Raw genomic sequence first — 17,826 nt, 5'->3', positions numbered from 1 at the left:
AGAGAGATCTTAGATGTATGGGTCCACAGAGAACAAAGATTTAGTTTCTCACATACTGAAGAAGTCAAAATAAGTGTTTTTATATGAATTCGTGGTGTCTGTTCTTACGGACATGTCCGAAACAACAGATGCCACACGAAATCCATATCTGTGATACATATTATGTAAACTGATGTTGAGTGGGGGGTGGGGTGAACTATTGATGTCAGCTGCATCAGTCCTTTTATGCGGTATCAGCGACCACAAGTGAAAATGTATGCGGGATTGTGATTCAAACCCAGGATCTCCTGCTTACCTGGCAGTTGTGTTAATGACTGCACCACCTGGACACAGTGTTTATTGCAATTGCACAGACTATTCGGTATGCCATATGGCTGACCCACATACCCATTTGTCTGCAGTCCCTCTCCATTTCCTATATGCTTGCTACTTTGAGATTCCCGTAGGAGGGCACATGGAATTGTGCATCCACAATGATGGTAGATTCATTGCCCATCGAGGCAAATCAGTTATATGAATGTGAGGTGTCTGTTATTTGTCCAAAAGAACAGCCACCATAAGTTCATATAATTGATTTGTCTCAATGGGCAATTAATGTACCAACACCATTGTGGATGCACCGTTACGTGTGACCTCCTGTGGGAATCTCAAAGTAGCAAGCATATAGGACATGGAGAGGGACTGCAGATAAATGGGAATATGGGTCAGCCAGATGGCGTACCGAATAGCCTGTGCAATTGCAATAAGCACTGTGTCCAGGTGGTGAAGTCGTTAACACAACTGCCAGGTAAGCAGGAGATCCTGGGTTTGAATCACAATCCAGCATACATTTTCACTTGTGGTCGCTGATACCGCATAAAAGGACTGATGCAGCTGACATCAATAGTTCCTTCCCTTTGCTTTTCTTTCATCCCCCCTCCATCTTCAGTTTATATAAGAAGTGATTTTGGCAACTTCTATGTACCATTCCATGACAGATGATCCAGACACATGTAAGTCAGAAATAATTTCATTTTATAATGTAATTAAGGGTGGTGTAAAGGAGCTAAATTAGAAAAATGTGAATTGCAGCTCCAGCAGAACTCATAGATGGCCTACGGAAATAAATTTTACCAATGTTGGTGTGGGGTGTGGTGGCAATGCTTTCATTCTGCATTAACACTACTCTCACATCCAGAAAATAACAAGTCTTGACTTTATGAGAACTCTTGCAAAGCTGCTGGTGTACCCTGAACTACATCACCGAGGTGAAGGGTCTTTCATACAAACTATTGTTCTGATTGAGGAGAAGTCCAAAAATTGGCAATTAACCAGAGAGACCTGAACAGTATTATTATTATTATTATTATTATTTTTTTTTTTTTTTTTACATGCTACTGTTAAAATCTTAAGCTGAAGAGTAGGACAAAGTGCCCATGCCACAACTGCAGCAAACCAATATGCTAGGACAATGCCAAAAAATCTGTGGAAAGTAAGTGACAAACATAGTACTCGCGTATTTCATAAATTTTTTATGTGTGTCATAGATTTATATATTCTGAAAATTTTAAGTGCTGTTGTCACATGTTGTGTGCTGTCCAAAGACTGGTTGATGCAGCTCTACATGGTACTCTATCCTGTATAAACCTCTTCCTCTCAAAATAATTACTGCACCCTACATGCATTTGCACCTGTTTACTGTATTGTCTCTTGGTTTCCCTCTACTATTTTTACACCCCGCACTTACCTCCAACACTATACTGATGATCCTTGATGTCTCAGTACATGTCCGATACCTTCTTTTAGTTAGTTTATAACACAAATTTCTTGTCTCCCAAATCCTATTCAGTACCAGCTCATTTTTTATGCAATCTACCCATCTAATATTCAGCATTCTTCTGAAGCACCACATATCAAAATCTTGTATTCTCTTCTTTTCTGAATTGTTTATTGTCCATGTTCCACTTACATACAAGGCTACACTCCAGACAAATACCTTCAGAAAAGGCCTTCTGACAATTAAATCGATATTCAGGGTTAACAAATTTCTCTTCTTTAGAAAAGCTTTTCTTGCCATTGCCACCCTGCATTTCATATCCACTTTTCTTGGGCCATCATCAGTTACTTTACCGCCCTAATAGCAAAATGTATCTACTACTCTTAGTGTCTTGTTTGCTGCGTCAGCATTACCTGATTAAACTCAACTACATTCTATTGCCTTTCTTTTGCTTTTGTTTATGTTAATCTTTTATCCTTCCTTCAAGACACTGTCCATTCCGCTCAACTGTTCTTCCAAGTCCTCTGCTGTCTCTGTCAGAATTACAATGTCATTGTCAAACCTCAAAATTTTTATTTTTTCTCCTTGAACTTTAATTCTTTGTCCAGTGGTTTGTTTGGTTTCCTTTACTACTTATTGAAAGTACAGATTGAATAACATTGGGGATAGGCCACAACATTGTCTCACTCCCTTCTTGACCACTATTTTCCTTTCATGCACTTTGACTTTTAAAAGTGCCATATGGTTTCTGCACAAGTTGTAAACAATCTTTTGAACCCTGTATTTTACCCCTGCTACCATCAAAATTTCAAAGAGTATTTTCCAGTCAACAATATCAACTCTTTCTCTATGTCTAAAAATGTTATAAATGTAGGGTTGCCTTCCCCTAACCTATGTTCTAATAGAAGTTATAGAGTTGATATTGCCTCTTACATTTCTCTGGAACCCAAACTGACTTTTCTAGAGGTCTGCTTGCACCAGTTTTCCCATTCTTCTGTAAATAATTCCCATTAATATTTTGAAGCCATGAACTACTGAACTAATAGTTTGGTAAAATTCATATATACCAGCACTTGCTTTCTGTGGATTGCTAAGTATTACTATCTCCTTGAAGTCTGAAGGTACTTCTGTCTGTCTCATACATCTTGCACATCAGGTAGAATAGTTTTGTGATGGCTTGGTCACCTAAGCATATCAGTAGTTCTAGGGGATGTTGTCTACTCCAGTACTTTGTTTCAATTTAGGTTTTTCAGTGCTGTGTGAAATTTTTCTACCAGTGTCACATCACCCATCTGATCACCTATTTCTTCTCCCCTTTCTGTAATACTGTCTTCAATTTTGTTTTTCTTGTGTAGCCACTCAGTATACTCCTTCCATCTTCCCCTTCTTTACTTAGTAATGGATGTCTGTCTAAGCTCTTGATATTCTCCAAAGGTCTCTTTAATTGGACAATATCTGCCTTTTCCCTAATTGTGCATTTGCTCTTTAGCAGTCTGTGCTTAGCTGTTTTGCATTTGATGTTAATTTTATTTTTTATACATCTGTATTGCCTTTTGCCTGATTCATCTGCTGCATAGTTATATTTTCTCCTTCCCTCAATTAAAGTCAATATCTTCAGTGTTGTTGAAGGATTTCTACTACACGTTGTTTTTCATCTTTTTGATCCTCAGCTTCATCTCTAAAAGCAATGCCTTCAGTTTTAATCTGCAGTTCATAACCCACAGATGATGATCAGGGTCCATATCTGCCCCAGGATACGTCTTACAGTTTAAAATATGGTTAAGAAATCTCTGTCTTATTATGTAATCAAATCAAAAAACTAGTTTAATAAATTAAAATTCCTACAATTTGATCCCTTAAAAAAATAAGATACGTGTTTTGCAGATATTTGTGGGTATACATAGATCAATTTCCATTGCTGCTAAACATGGAGTTCATTTTCCATAGTTGAACTTTTCAACATATTGGTGTTCATAATACCAGTTGAAATTGCTGGACAAATCACTCGTGTGTGGAAGGGGCAAGGTCAATGACCAACTGCAGTAATATCTCTTGCGACAAATCACTCCGATCTGTTGCTAACGAGTGTGATGTTTAAAGTGCTGTGAATCCACTTAACATGGACCAGACTTCAGTAATGAGCACATGCCCAAAGAAGGTACTCTGTTGTTATTGTTGCAAAATACCAACTAAACTCTAAAATTCAATAAAATGTGTCTGCTATCTTTCGACCTACATGAAACAGAAAGCTCCCCAGAACCTAACTACCTATTAAAATTTGTTACACAATAAAAATACTAATTATTTCAATGAAACTTATTTAAATGATATCAAAATGGGTCCCAGTATTTGGAATACCTAACGTGAAATTAGATAGAATTTCTGAATACCAAAATGAAATTCAAGATACCATGAAATTTCACCATTTATTTTCTTAACTGGTATTCACATAAGATCAACAAGCTGCAATAAATTTTAAATCGTGAAATCTAATGGACTAAAGAGATTATACCACATATAAATGCTGATACAAGTTAATTAGTAGAACCGAAGGGTGGCATACCAAGTTTGCTAACAGGAGAGCAAATGGATAATACTATTCTGGAATTGAAAGACAAACATATAATTTATCATTTTTTGATAGTTAATTGAGTGGTTACATGAATCTGAACTCAGTGTAAACACAGTCTCAGACACCATACTTTGCCCAATAAATCACTGGTGAGCTACACGAGCATTTACATGTACGGAGTGACAATTTCAGATTGAATACAATTGCTGGTCCAGTCGTAAACTTCATCAGAGTCTCAGTCCCAAAACCCAATGCTACAGATACATCTCTGCTGCTGGATGAACCCCAGACGTCAGTTGTGGGACAGCCAGATGCCCCTCGTCCCCGAAATCCTTCTGTCTCCATGACTGTTCAGTGCAAAATTTTTCAAAGTCCAGGGTGAGTGGGAAGAGTGCTTAATGAACACTGAGATGTGAGACATCACTCCTATAGTGCCTTCCACGTAACTACTTGAGACTCTCCTTCTCTGATTCAGAGTTAAGTATTTTAATTTTGTGCATCTCCGTCTGCCAGTCAGAGGCCTATCTCAGAAGCTTCTGGCCAGTGGAAAGCTTAATAACATAGTTACATCTCCTACCTAGAGGATTTTCTGACTGCATCAATGGGAAGAAAAAATAAAAGAAAAGTCCAAGGCTCAGTGCCAGACTGATGCATTCAAACCTCACGAAACTGAAAACAAACATAATCCAAAGTGGCAACTGCTTCTCATGTAACATACACTACTGGTCATTAAAATTGCTACACCATGAAGATAATGTGCTACAGATGCGAAATTTAACCGACAGGAAAAAGATGCTGTGATATGCAAATGATTAGCTTTTCAGAGCACTCACACAAGGTTGGCACCGGTGGCAACACCTACAACGTGCTGACATGAGGAAAGTTTCCAACCGATTTCTCATATACAAACAGCAGTTGACCGGCATTGCCTGGTGAAATGTTGTTTTGATGCCTCATGTAAGGAGGAGAAATGCGTACCATCACATTTCCGACTTTGATAAAGGTCGGATTGTAGCCTATCGCGATTGCGGTTTATTGTATCACAACATTGCTGCTCATGTTGGCCGAGATCCAATGACTGTTAGCAGAATATGGAATCGGTCGGTTCAGGAGGGTAATATGGAATGCAATGCCAGATCCCAGTGTCCTCGTATCACTAGCAATTGAGATGAAAGGCATCTTATCCGCATGGCTGTAACAGATCATGCAGCCACGTCTCGATCCCTGAGTCAACAGATGGGGACGTTTGCAAGACAACAACCATCTGCACGAACAGTTCGACGATGTTTACAGCAGCATGGACTATCAGCTAGGAGACAATTGCTGTGGTTACCTGTGATGCTACATCACAGACAGGAGTGCCTGCAATGGTGTACTCATCGACGAACCTGGGTGCATGAATGGCAAAACACCATTTTTTCGGATGAATCCAGGTTCTGTTTACAGCATCATGATGGTCGCATCCGTGTTTGGTGACATCGCGGTGAACGCATATTGGAAGCGTGTATTCGTCATCTGCATACTGGCATATCACCCGGCGTGATGGTATGGGGTGCCATTGGTTACACATCTCGGTCACCTCTTGTTCACATTGACGGCACTTTGAACAGTGGACGTTACATTTCAGATGTGTTATGACCCGTGGCTCTACCCTTCATTCGATCCCTGCAAAACCCTACATTTCAGAAGGATAATGCATGACCGCATGTTGCAGGTCCTGTACAGGCCTTTCTGGATACAGAAAATGTTCGACTGGTGCCCTGGCCAGCACATTCTCCAGATCTCTCACCAACTGAAAACGCCTGGTCAATGGTGGCCGAGAAGCTGGCTCGTCACAAAACGCCAGTCACTACTCTTGATGAACTGTGGTATCGTGTTGAAGCTGCATGGGCAGCTGTACCTGTACACGCTATCTAAGCTTTGTTTGTCTCAATGCCCAGGCATATCAAGGCCGTTATTACGGCCAGAGGTGGTTGTTCTGGGTACTGATTTCTCAGGATCTATGCACCCAAATTGCGTGAAAATGTAATCAATGGCAGTTCTAGTATAATATATTTGTCCAATGAATACCCATTTATCATCTGCATTTCTTCTTGGTGTAGCAATTTTAATGGCCAGTAGTGTAGGAAACATCCTCAGAGAAACATTGTATGACCTTGTTGCAACATCAACATTGTCCATTGCTATGTTTCTTGAGAGAACCTCATATCCACAGGCACTATTCCCTAGTACCAGCGAGGTGCCCCATTACCAGCGCCATCGTGACACCACTCAACTAATGTAGCTGACATCATGCCAGCGAACCCCCACTGCAATAGGAATCTTCCCTTCAGGGCAGCCATCAGGTAAATTATGACCAACTTTCTCCTTCCACTAGTCCCTGCAACTCACACAGAAACTGTGAAACTAGCATGCTGTTGGCATATAATGCATGCTAAAAGTATGCATTATATGCACTTGAATCTGAAATAAACTGAAAGAAAGTGGTGATGTGAAACTGCTGATGGATCACATAACCACTCATTGATCTCTGTGAAGCAGTTTAATATCGCAAGAATGATTTAATTATTTTCCGAATTAGCATATCAACAGGAAGAAATGAATTAAAAATGAGAGGAGGCAGCCTAGCCTTAGGCTGATGATGCCTCTCATTGTTTATTGTTATTTGTGACATCTGCAGCCTGCAGCGAACTTAAGCTTTTCTTATTGGAGCTTTTGCACATTTCTTGGTGAGATTTTCCAGAAAACATCACCCACATAATTCCAAAGATAGCAAGAGCTGAAAAGTGTGAAAATTGTTGCATAGTCAACTTAACATCTTATGCTTCCAAGTTGCTGACAAGAATATTATGCAGAATAATGGAAAAGAAAACAGGGAATCTGTTAGAGGAAAGGTAAAGGCACCAGAGAGGCAGTTCTAATGTTGCAGTTAGCAATGGAAACAATACTGAAGAAAAACCAAAACATGTTCATAGGATTTGTCAACCAGGAAAAAGTGTTTGACAATGTAGAATGGTGCAAGAAGTTTGAAGTTCTGAAAAAATAGAGGAGTAAGCTGTAGGGAAATACTGGTAATATATAACAGTACAAGAACCAAGAGGGAACAATAACAGAGACCAAGAACGAAGTGCTCAGATTAAAAACACGTAAGCCCCTACTGTTGAATCTATACATCAAAGAAGCAATGACAGAAATAAAAGAATGATTCAAGTGCAGGATTAAAATTCAGGTCGAATGGATATCACTCATAAGACTCTCTGATGGCATTGCTATTCTCAGTGACAGAGAAGAAGTATAAAAGGACCTGTTAATGAAATGGGCAGTCTTCTGGGCACAGAATATGGTCTGAGTGTGAATCGAAGAAAGACAGAAGTATGAGAAGTAGCAGAAATCAGAACAGCGAGAATTGTGGATCATGAAGTAGACAAAGTCGAGCAGTTCTGCTATTTAGGCAGCAAAATAAACCATGATGGATGGAACAAGGATGATGTAAAAAGCAGAGTAGCACTAGCTAAAAGTACACTCCTGGCCAAGAGAAGTCTACTAGTATCAAACATAGGCCTTAAGTTGAAGAAGAAATTTCTGGGAATGAGAATGTATGTCTGGAGAAAATGACTGAATGGTAGTATAACATGGATTGTGGGAAAACTGGAACAAAAGAGAACTGAAGCATTTTAGATGTCTTGCTACAGAAGAATGTTGAAAATTAGATGGACTGATAAGGTAGGGAATAAGCAGGAGGGAATACATGGAAAACACTGACAAGAAGAAGGGACAGGATGTTAGGAAACCTGTTAAGATATCAGGGAATAATTTCAATGATATTAGAGGGAGTTGCAGAGAGTAAAAACTGTAGGAGAAGACAGAGATTGGAATATATTCAGCAAATAATTGACAACATAGGTTGCAAGGTCTACTCTGAGATGAAAAGGTTGGCACAGGAGAGAACAAATGAGTCAGAAGACCGATGAGCCAAAAAATTGTGGTCATTAAATGAAAGCAATAATTTTGCCCGCAGACTTTGTTTCATACAGGGTGTTTTTGAAAGGCAGCCTTTGTACTGACTGTTTTGTATTCTAGAAATGGAATGGACCAAATAAGCATTAAGTGTCCTAACCCAGGCATATAAAAAGGAAAGGCGTGTCTATGATCCTCACAACCTGCTATAACATAAGAAGGTACATTGGTAATTGTTTTTATTGAGTAAACATGTTTATAACTTTACAGTGTAATTTTGATTTGTATATGAGGTGCCTTTACTGACAAAAGTTCATATTTCATTTCATTGCCTCGTTTGCTTTATCTCAGTGTGCTAGCAAGGAGAAATTGGCAGTAGTCGGTGAGAGAGTCTGATAACGAAATGAATTCCTACTTCTGCGTGGTTTCAATTGGCTTCTACATTACTGTATCACTTGAGCAAACTCCATCCTGTATCAGCAGCAGCTTGTCAAAACAAGCCATGTCCATTCACAAGAAATTCCAAAATTCTTGCAGATCCTTGGCCCTCCATTTCTACATTAATAGGGAATGTATGTCCCTGCCTTTCTCCCTTCTTCCTAGCCAGGTCTGGACTGAATATCTGGCTTTTCGCTGTCATCATTGTTTTGCTCTAATCCTGAGGGTTACAGACACTGTGAGGTTAACAGCTCCCAAAAAAAAACAGTCTCCTTCTCATGCAAAATGCTATATAACTGTAAATTTAGATAAAGAAATGGTTGTGAAAACAGGTGTCAAAATATAAAACAAATTGTTGAGACCATAACTCAGAATGCAAATATGTGGTAGCTACATAAGAGGACAACAACTAATTAATGAGTAGGAATCTTGAGAACATGGAAATTTTTTATTGAAATGAATGACTTAACAAGAAATCATACCTTCCTCTTTGAGTTTCATGTGCTATTTCTGTCTAGTGTGCCTGCATGGAGTCATGCCATGAATATCCCACATGTATGATGTAATGGGCATTGTGAACCAGTATGCAGTTCGAAACACACAAGGTTGGAGTGCTGCCTTAGAAGTATACACTTTAAGGGCCCTTTAGACATAGCCACTTGGCAGTGTTTCTTAGCAGTGTTCCAATGGCAAATGCTGCAGGTATGTGACTGGTTTCACATGCAACCGCCTCCATTAAAAGGTGGCAATGTTACCCAATTGAGTGGTGAAATCAAAAAGTGGTTCCACTTGTGATTATGCAAGGGAAGTAATAGAAGCATTTAGACTGTGCCACAGCCACATGACTATTAAAACATGTGAGCACAGTGCTGCTAATGGACGAGACAAGGGCAGCTTTGTTCCTAGAGCAATACTGCTGCAAAGCAGAAGAGATTCGGTTTTCACTGCCATGTCCTCATGCTTATCTTAGGGTGGAAACTACTCTGCAAAGCAGCCAAGCTAGTAGGTTGCCTTATCATCAGGCATTCACTGATGGCATCAGTACACTGACTGGCACAAGCCCCTTGTAAACAAATACATCAGCCGGTATATGCATACCAATATGACAAACTGTTATAAACTAGCCTGTGAATGGCTCTATAGAATCACACAGGACCATCATAAAAATCACCACCAGCAGTGCTACTGTCATGGAACTATTTTGCTTGTGCCAGTCATGTGCCTGTCAGAGGACAGATGAATAACTTACTGCCAGGCGTTTATTTAATATGCTGGCCAACAGTGTAATGGCACTTGCCAGTGCAACTCTTTTCACTATGTGTTGTATAATATTATACAAAAATTTACAAGATCAAACTGTATACAAATGGTAATGTTGACAATGTAATTAAAATAGTCTTATTTATTTGTAAACAGAAAATATTAATTTAATGTAAAAATCTTTATCCTTCAAATAACGTAATTACTTCCTCATTTCTGATGTACAGTGGAACCTGGCTCTTAACAACATTCAAAGGACATTAAAAATTATGTTGCTATAAACAAATGTTTTTGTAACTGAGATTTGTATTTTCAATCTAGTGTAGTGACAAATTGTTTTATTTCACATTCTTAAGCTTACGCAAATACATTATATACAGCAGTATGTTGAGTACTCACCAAACTTCTTTACTTAGGAATGAAGTAATCAGTCATGTTACTCTGCTCTCTATTTGCCCAATACACACTTTATAAATTATGGTCCACATTCATTATTTCATTTACAATTTCACTGCTCCTTCCCCTAGTTTCGTAGAACATGTTCACAATTCTAATGGCTTCTGAAGTGTCACTCGCAGTAGGGATAGGCACTTTATTTCTTTCATCTCCCTCTTCTTCTTTAACTCGTTCACTCACTTCATGGTCACTGTGGCCATGATTCTTAATTTCATTTGCAATTTTGTCTTCAGTCCGTACTTTGGTTGTACAAGGTTATCCTTTATTGTTGCATACATTCCATACTCACACTGATTGAAAATATCACAGTGGATTTCTGGCAGCAATGCAGTAGCGGCAGGTCATCAGAAGTGTCTTCATTTTTGGTGGCATTTATTCCTTCAGTTGAGATGCCTGCATGACAGAAACAGTTCTTGATGGTTTGGGCTGTGCCCCGGCTCCAAGCTTTGGAGCATCTGATTGCATCCATCAGTGTAATGGAATAATCTTCCTTTTTCTCAATGCATTATATCATTTTCAGTAATATGACATTACAATAGTGGCGTTCCAGACTTGGTCCAATGGTGGCAATAAGCTTCTTGTATTTGCAGGAAGAAAAACAATCTAAAGAGTCTCAAGACCGGAGAAGGCAGGATGTGCTGGACAGTTGTTCCTTTTCTGACTCCTGAACTCCCAATCCTAATGCCTTATTTCAGTTTCAAAGAGTTCCTAGGTCATGCAGAACTTTTTATTAACATTTTAGGGCACTGGCAGATTTTTTATGTGTTGAAACACTTAGAAATTTTTGATTTACCTGTAATGAGCAATTTTTTCTTCTCATTTCCATCTGCATTAACACAAAGTAGAACTGTTAGGTGTTCTTTAGATAATTTGATACCAACATATTTTTCACCCTTGAATTTCAAGGTTTTTGTCAGGTGCCAATTTAAAGAAAATTCCAGTCATATCTGCCTTAAAGACAACCTGCATACACTTCATGAATTGTCGCCACAAGGCAGGTCTGGTCCAGAGACTCTCTAGCAGTCGCCCCAGTTGTACAGCCGACTTTGCTAGCGATGGTTCACTGACGACATACGCTCTCATTTGCAGAGACGACAGTTTAGCATAGCCTTCAGTTACATCATTTGCTATGACCTAGCAAGGCACCATATTCAGTTACTATAATCTGAACAGATAATATTGTGAATCATGTACCGTCAAGAGCGATGTTCATCATTAATGGATTAAAGTTAAGTATCAAACTAATTACGTCCGCTTTCTGAATTATAATTCCTTGTTATGTTCCAGACCTCACGTCAGTATAGTCCTTCCCTCCTCACGCCAGCCTGCATGAGCTAAAACACATGCATTTCAGCCTCCACTAGTAACACGGTGTTGGCTCTTCTGCCAACACAACAGAATCTATACGATATTTATTGTTTATGAAAGGGCAATTATCTATTGTTGACGAAAGGGCAGAGAGAAGAATATGCCAGGATGCTACATTACAACAACATATTTCCTTCTACAATACATTGATTCGTGGAAAATCTAGTTTCTGACTGGGGCTGAAAATGGCATTATATACAAAGAATACATGTATATACATTTGTCATATTAAGCAAAGATGAGAAGTATGTTCCTTATGAGGAATATAGCTGTACCACAAAAATCACCATGTTATAGGTGAGTTGTTGTTGTAACTGACATCATTATAAGAAAGTTCAACTGTATTTCAAAGTCGTAATTGCATTTGAAACTACTGACATTTATAATTATTATGATTGCATTTAATTTTTCCATAACTGTTTTTAAAACTAACTCAAAAGACCTTTTTACATGTATAATTAATCATATGTAAGTTTCTCTGGATGTAAAAATTCCATATGTAATTGCAGTATTTTTGACTGATAATGTGAGTTGTCATGTGGTATGAAGAATTAAGTTGTGAAGTTGTCTGCTTTGTACTTGTTGTAACATGTCTAATGTTTATTAAAACTGATGTGGAGATAAAGTTGCTGCAATATCTGCATTATTTTGTTGTATATAAAATGAAAAGCTGACTTTCTCTCACAAGTAGATGAACGAACCATGCTAGAAGAGCTGTGAGCCAAACAACAATCCATTGATCTACAAATATTTACTGTAACTTAAGTACAAACCATGAGCTTTGTATTTCTACCTGCACTTGCTCATTCTAAAGTGCACTTACTCATATGGAAAGTTAAGTTTTGCAAAGTTGGTAAAATTTTAACACTACAATTACTGTAGTAAACAAACCAAGGAAGCATGTTACAACTGTGAGTGTCATCCAGATCATAAATAACAACAAATATCTTCTGAAACTATACATGTGTTGCATGAATAAAATTAAAAATATTGTCGAAACTTGAAAAACGTGATTCCAAACATAGAACATGTATTGGACAACAAGAGGGACTGGCATTGTCAGTGGCAGTGGTTGGACACATGGAAGTTGAGTACACTAAAAAGTGATTATTTTACTTTATTTTTTTATTTGTCTGTGAAGAACAGTTATTGGAAATGACTGTTTTATAGCCAAAAGACGTATCAATGCTAATGTGGGTAGTGAGGAAGTGCCAAATATAGGATATTTGGACGTAGCAATCAAGAAGGAGGATAACTCATTTGATCAAGCAGAACAGAGAGATTCAGACAGAAAAAGAATGATGTTATTACTGGGTGAATCAGTGAACCAGTTCCTGAAAGATATTCACGTCAAAAATGAAGAAACAAAAAATGGTTTAACAGTAATGGAACAAATAAATGATGAACATTCAGAAGTAATGAAACAATCAGTTATGGTTATTGAACAATCTGTTGAACAGTCTATATGAAATTTTAACACAAATGTCTCAAAGCTGAGTCAGTATGTAAAGACAGTGCATAGCAAGTCTAATAAACCTGGAAAAAGAACAGGGAGTGTAGAAACAAAAATAGAATAAGTAAAATCAAAACTGAATAGTGAAATCAGGCAAATAAAAAACATAGTAAATTCCAATAGGGAAACAATGAAAATGGTTGTGGAAATGTTTGTTTTGAAATTAAAAATGTTGATACAAGTTTAAATTCTTGCATATCAAATGGGGAAACCAATGTTGGCACAAAATTGGCAAGTGTTGAAAGCAGAGTAGATGAAAAGGTTAAAACAACTAGTGAAACTATAAAATCAAGTCAACTAATAAACAACAACAGTATAACATATTTAGAAAATATCAGTGCTGTACTCACAGAAAATTTAAAATTTTAGACAGTTATGTAGTTAGCAAAAATATTTTTAAAATTTCATGCAGTGTGTTGTCTAACATTCCAGTGAAAAACTTGTCAGATGAAGGTAGTTTGCACCCAGTTTATTTTCCACAACATTGTAAAGACAATTTTGTACTTAATGTGAATGACAGTATGGAAATTAAACAACGGGAACTGCAGGTTGGATTATCAACAATATTGCTGCACATGGTAAAGATGTCAGCAACAATATTGCTGCACATGGTAAAGATGTCAGGTTGAGTTGCAGACAGGCTCAATGAAAGTACTATAATATATTTAGCTTTTGGCCAAAATGTTCTTCAGAAAGAAAAACACACACATATTCATGCAAGCAAGCACACAAGAATACCATCTCCGGCAGCTTGGACTGGAATGCAACTGTCACTCTGAACAAAAGTAGCAATCTGTAGTGGGTGGACCGGTGGGGGGTGGGGAGGGGTTGGAGGGGCAGGGAAGAGATAGTAGGGCACACGTGGGGGGAGAGAAGAGTAGTAGGTAGGGGTAGTGGGGGATGGGGAGAGGGAGGGCGTGCAGTTTGGAAGGCGATGAAAAAACACAGGATCGACGAGAGAGCATGGACACTGAGAGGAGTAGTGCTTTAGAGAACAGTAACAAAGAAAACCATCACAGGGCTGTGGGATGGAAGAAAGCTGTTGGACAAAATAAAACAATGGAAACTCCAAATTGGCATATCAAAAATAATAATAAAAGGGTAGATTACTACTCACTACTATAAAGATGGCATGTTGAGTTTCAGACAGGCACAATCAAAATACTGTCACGCATTTACCTGTCCCTCCCCTCGCCTCCCTCCCCACCACCAACTCGCTGCCCCACAGACTCCCACTGCAGTGCCTGGCAGTCTTGGATTGCCTGGTCCCTGCACACTTCACCAGATAGTGTCTTCTCTCCCCACACCCATAATCCTACTATACCTCCCCCTTCCATACTCCACTCCATACTATTACTTTCATTCAACAAAATTATGCATTCCAGTCCGAGCTCGCAGAGATGGTGATCATGTGTGCGTTAGGTGTGTTTGCTTGGATGAATGTGTGTGTTTTTTCTTTTATTTGACTGAAAGCTAAATGTGTAACAGTCTTTTTGTTGTGTCTGTCTTCAACTCATAGTATCAGCTTTATGATGAGTAGCAATCTATCCTTTTCCTAATGTTGTTAGTATGGAAAATAAGTTTGTTAAAATAGATTTAGAAGGTAAGCATTGTCATAGGCTAATAAAAAATGTTCTGTGGATATGTCTTATTCAGAATTTGAAAAGGGGGCTCTTAAATAAGTTCAAGTAGAAACTGAACAGGCCAGGATAAAAATTGAGTTTTTGAATGGACCAAATTACAGGAAGAATGGGGTAGTATGAAACAGTTCTGCAAAAATCAGATAAAGAAGTGCATTTAAACAAACCATATGAATTAATACAGAAAATCTGCTGAAAAGGAGGTTTCCAGCTGTAATACAGAAAGCACTTAGTGTGTGAGCCAGATGATGCAACAGATCAGTTCTTAAAATATGTAGTCAAATTTGACTGAAATATGGAAAAAAATTGGCAGACAACATCCAAACAACCATAGTCATCTACAGAAGAGAGGAAATCATAATGGGGGAGGTGCTAATCATGACAGAAGGCATCGCAATGATTATAGTGGTAACAACTTTCATTCAAGGGGATACCAAGAAAATAAATGGGATAGAAATGGGGATAGAGGCTTTGACCACAGAAACAGAAATTGGTATGGGCACAGTGGCATGAGGAGACAAGGAAGAAAATGCTAATGGATGCCCCATTGTTTGTTTGTCTGGAAGTTTGGGGAGAATGAACTAAATAATAAACAGACCAACAATAGTAACATAGAACATAAAGATTAAAGTGAAGTAATTAGTAATTATATCACAAATGTATAGTAGACCATTAACATAATGTCAGTTGAAGATGAAACTAGTCAGTCAACACAACTGCAAAATACAGGTAAGGAAAATGAACACACATACGTTATGGAGAAACATGGAGAAATAATTAGCTTAGCAGAATTTTATGACTGGGTAGAAACTTGTCAGAAAATGAGCAAATTACTGATTTGTGTGATGATTCGGGAACTGAAGAGCTGATGGAGAAACTGGATAAGCAACTTTTATTTGAAAATGATTTAAATCTAATTGGGTGTACAAGCACTGTTGAAAGAGTGGGGAGAAGGAATGCTGATGATGTTTCCAATATTAGGATGAATTATGTCTATTGTGACTCAGTGGTAGATGAGGAAGAGGAGAAATATTTTATTTGTTGTGAGGAGGAATTGGAAATATCGGGAGTTGATGACGATATAGGCAATGGTAAGAGTATGAGAATCACCCTGTGGCTAAACATGCCATGATGCACAGCCAGCACATCTTGGCACAGTGTTACACTGTCCGGGTTATCTGGATACTTCCCACTAACACCAACCTGTCAGAACTCCGGAGATGGGAACTTGCCCTTCAGTATATCCTCTCTTCTCGTTACCCGCCAGGCCTCAACCTCCGCTAATTTCAAGTTGCCGCCGCTCATACCTCACCTGTCATTCAACAACATCTTTGCCTCTGTACTTCCACCTCGACTGATATCTCTGCCCAAATTCTTTGCCTTTACAAATTTCTGCTTGTGTCTGTGTATGTGCGGATGGATATGTGTGTGTGTGCGAGTGTATATCTGTCCTTTTTTCCCCCTAAGGTAAGTCTTTCCGCTCCCGGGATTGGAATGACTCCTTACCCTCTCCCTTAAAACCCACATCCTTTCGTCTTTCCCTCTCTTTCCCTCTTTCCTGATGAAGCAACCGTTGGTTGCGAAAGCTTGAATTTTGTGTGTATGTTTGTGTTTGTTTGTGTGTCTATCAACCTGCCAGCACTTTCGTTTGGTAAGTCACATCATCTTTGTTTTTAGATATATTTTTCCCACATGGAATGTTTCCCTCTATTATATTCATATCATTAATTTGAACCCAACAATTACGTTTGTTATTGTCACTGTTGCATTTCGAAATCTTTTCTGTCATCTTATTTTCTCTTTCTGTTTTTGCAAGTAGTTTCACTTTGTATTCACTTTCTCCTTTTTACCGTAATCTACCATACAATTTTATCCTGCCTATATATACTCAATAATATGTAACCCACTTCCAAACCATAACAAAAAATATTTTTTCCGCTTTCAACACTACCGCTGCTATAAAATCCACCGTTTCCAGTTCACAAACAGTTCCTTTCACCTATTAAACAACCATTTCGGCTAGTTCTAATAACTTTCGCTTTATTTCAATTTCCGTTTTTCCCACATCACTGATCATGTTTAGCCGCTTCCCAAAGGTTTTAACGTCATTATTTCTTCGTCAGACAATTGTTAGCCTCATTTTCATAATCTGCCACCACAAAACCACTCCTTTTAATACATTTACACGCAGTTTTTTCGAAATTTTCCCGAATTTCTCCAACATTTAACGTGTTTTGGCGGCAACACAACCCCCTAACCTTTGTGCACATCGTTGTTTACCAACTCAAGTTCACCACAGGATCAACATAGCTCAGCTTTAACCAACACTTTTTCGCCCCTTTTTTCACACCAGATCTCCAGTTGCTTTCTAGTTCACCTTTATCTCTCCCCATATATTTTTATTTTCATTTTCATTTCAGCCTCACGTTGCACTTTCCACCTTCTAGTACCATGTCACCCTCACAACATCCCCACAACGACCCCATTAAGTTTTATGTACATTCCCTCCGCAAACATGCCTTCGCCCTAGCCAGATTAAGCTCCCATATTTTATTTTCTCAGGCTTGTCTGACATTTGGCATTACCCCCAAAGGCCTCACACTTAAAGTTCCCATCTCTGGCTGTAACTCTTCTTTCCATCAGTCCCTATACCAGTTCCAAACTGAACAATCCATTGCCCTCACCCACCTAATCCTTCACCTACACATCAACTCAGCCAATGAACACACCCATCAACTCCTATCCTTAATAAAAGTCCTCAATCTTTCCTCTCCCACATCCACACTGGCTGTTCAGAGCATCCTCCTACAGGCCAACCGCAAATTAGAACAGCATGCCACCCTCCACCTCAAAAAACTATCCAATC

Source organism: Schistocerca cancellata, chromosome 10 (assembly GCF_023864275.1).
Source record: "Schistocerca cancellata isolate TAMUIC-IGC-003103 chromosome 10, iqSchCanc2.1, whole genome shotgun sequence".
Classification (NCBI taxonomy): Eukaryota; Metazoa; Arthropoda; class Insecta; order Orthoptera; family Acrididae; genus Schistocerca; species Schistocerca cancellata.
Note: the sequence above shows the minus strand (reverse complement) of the source record.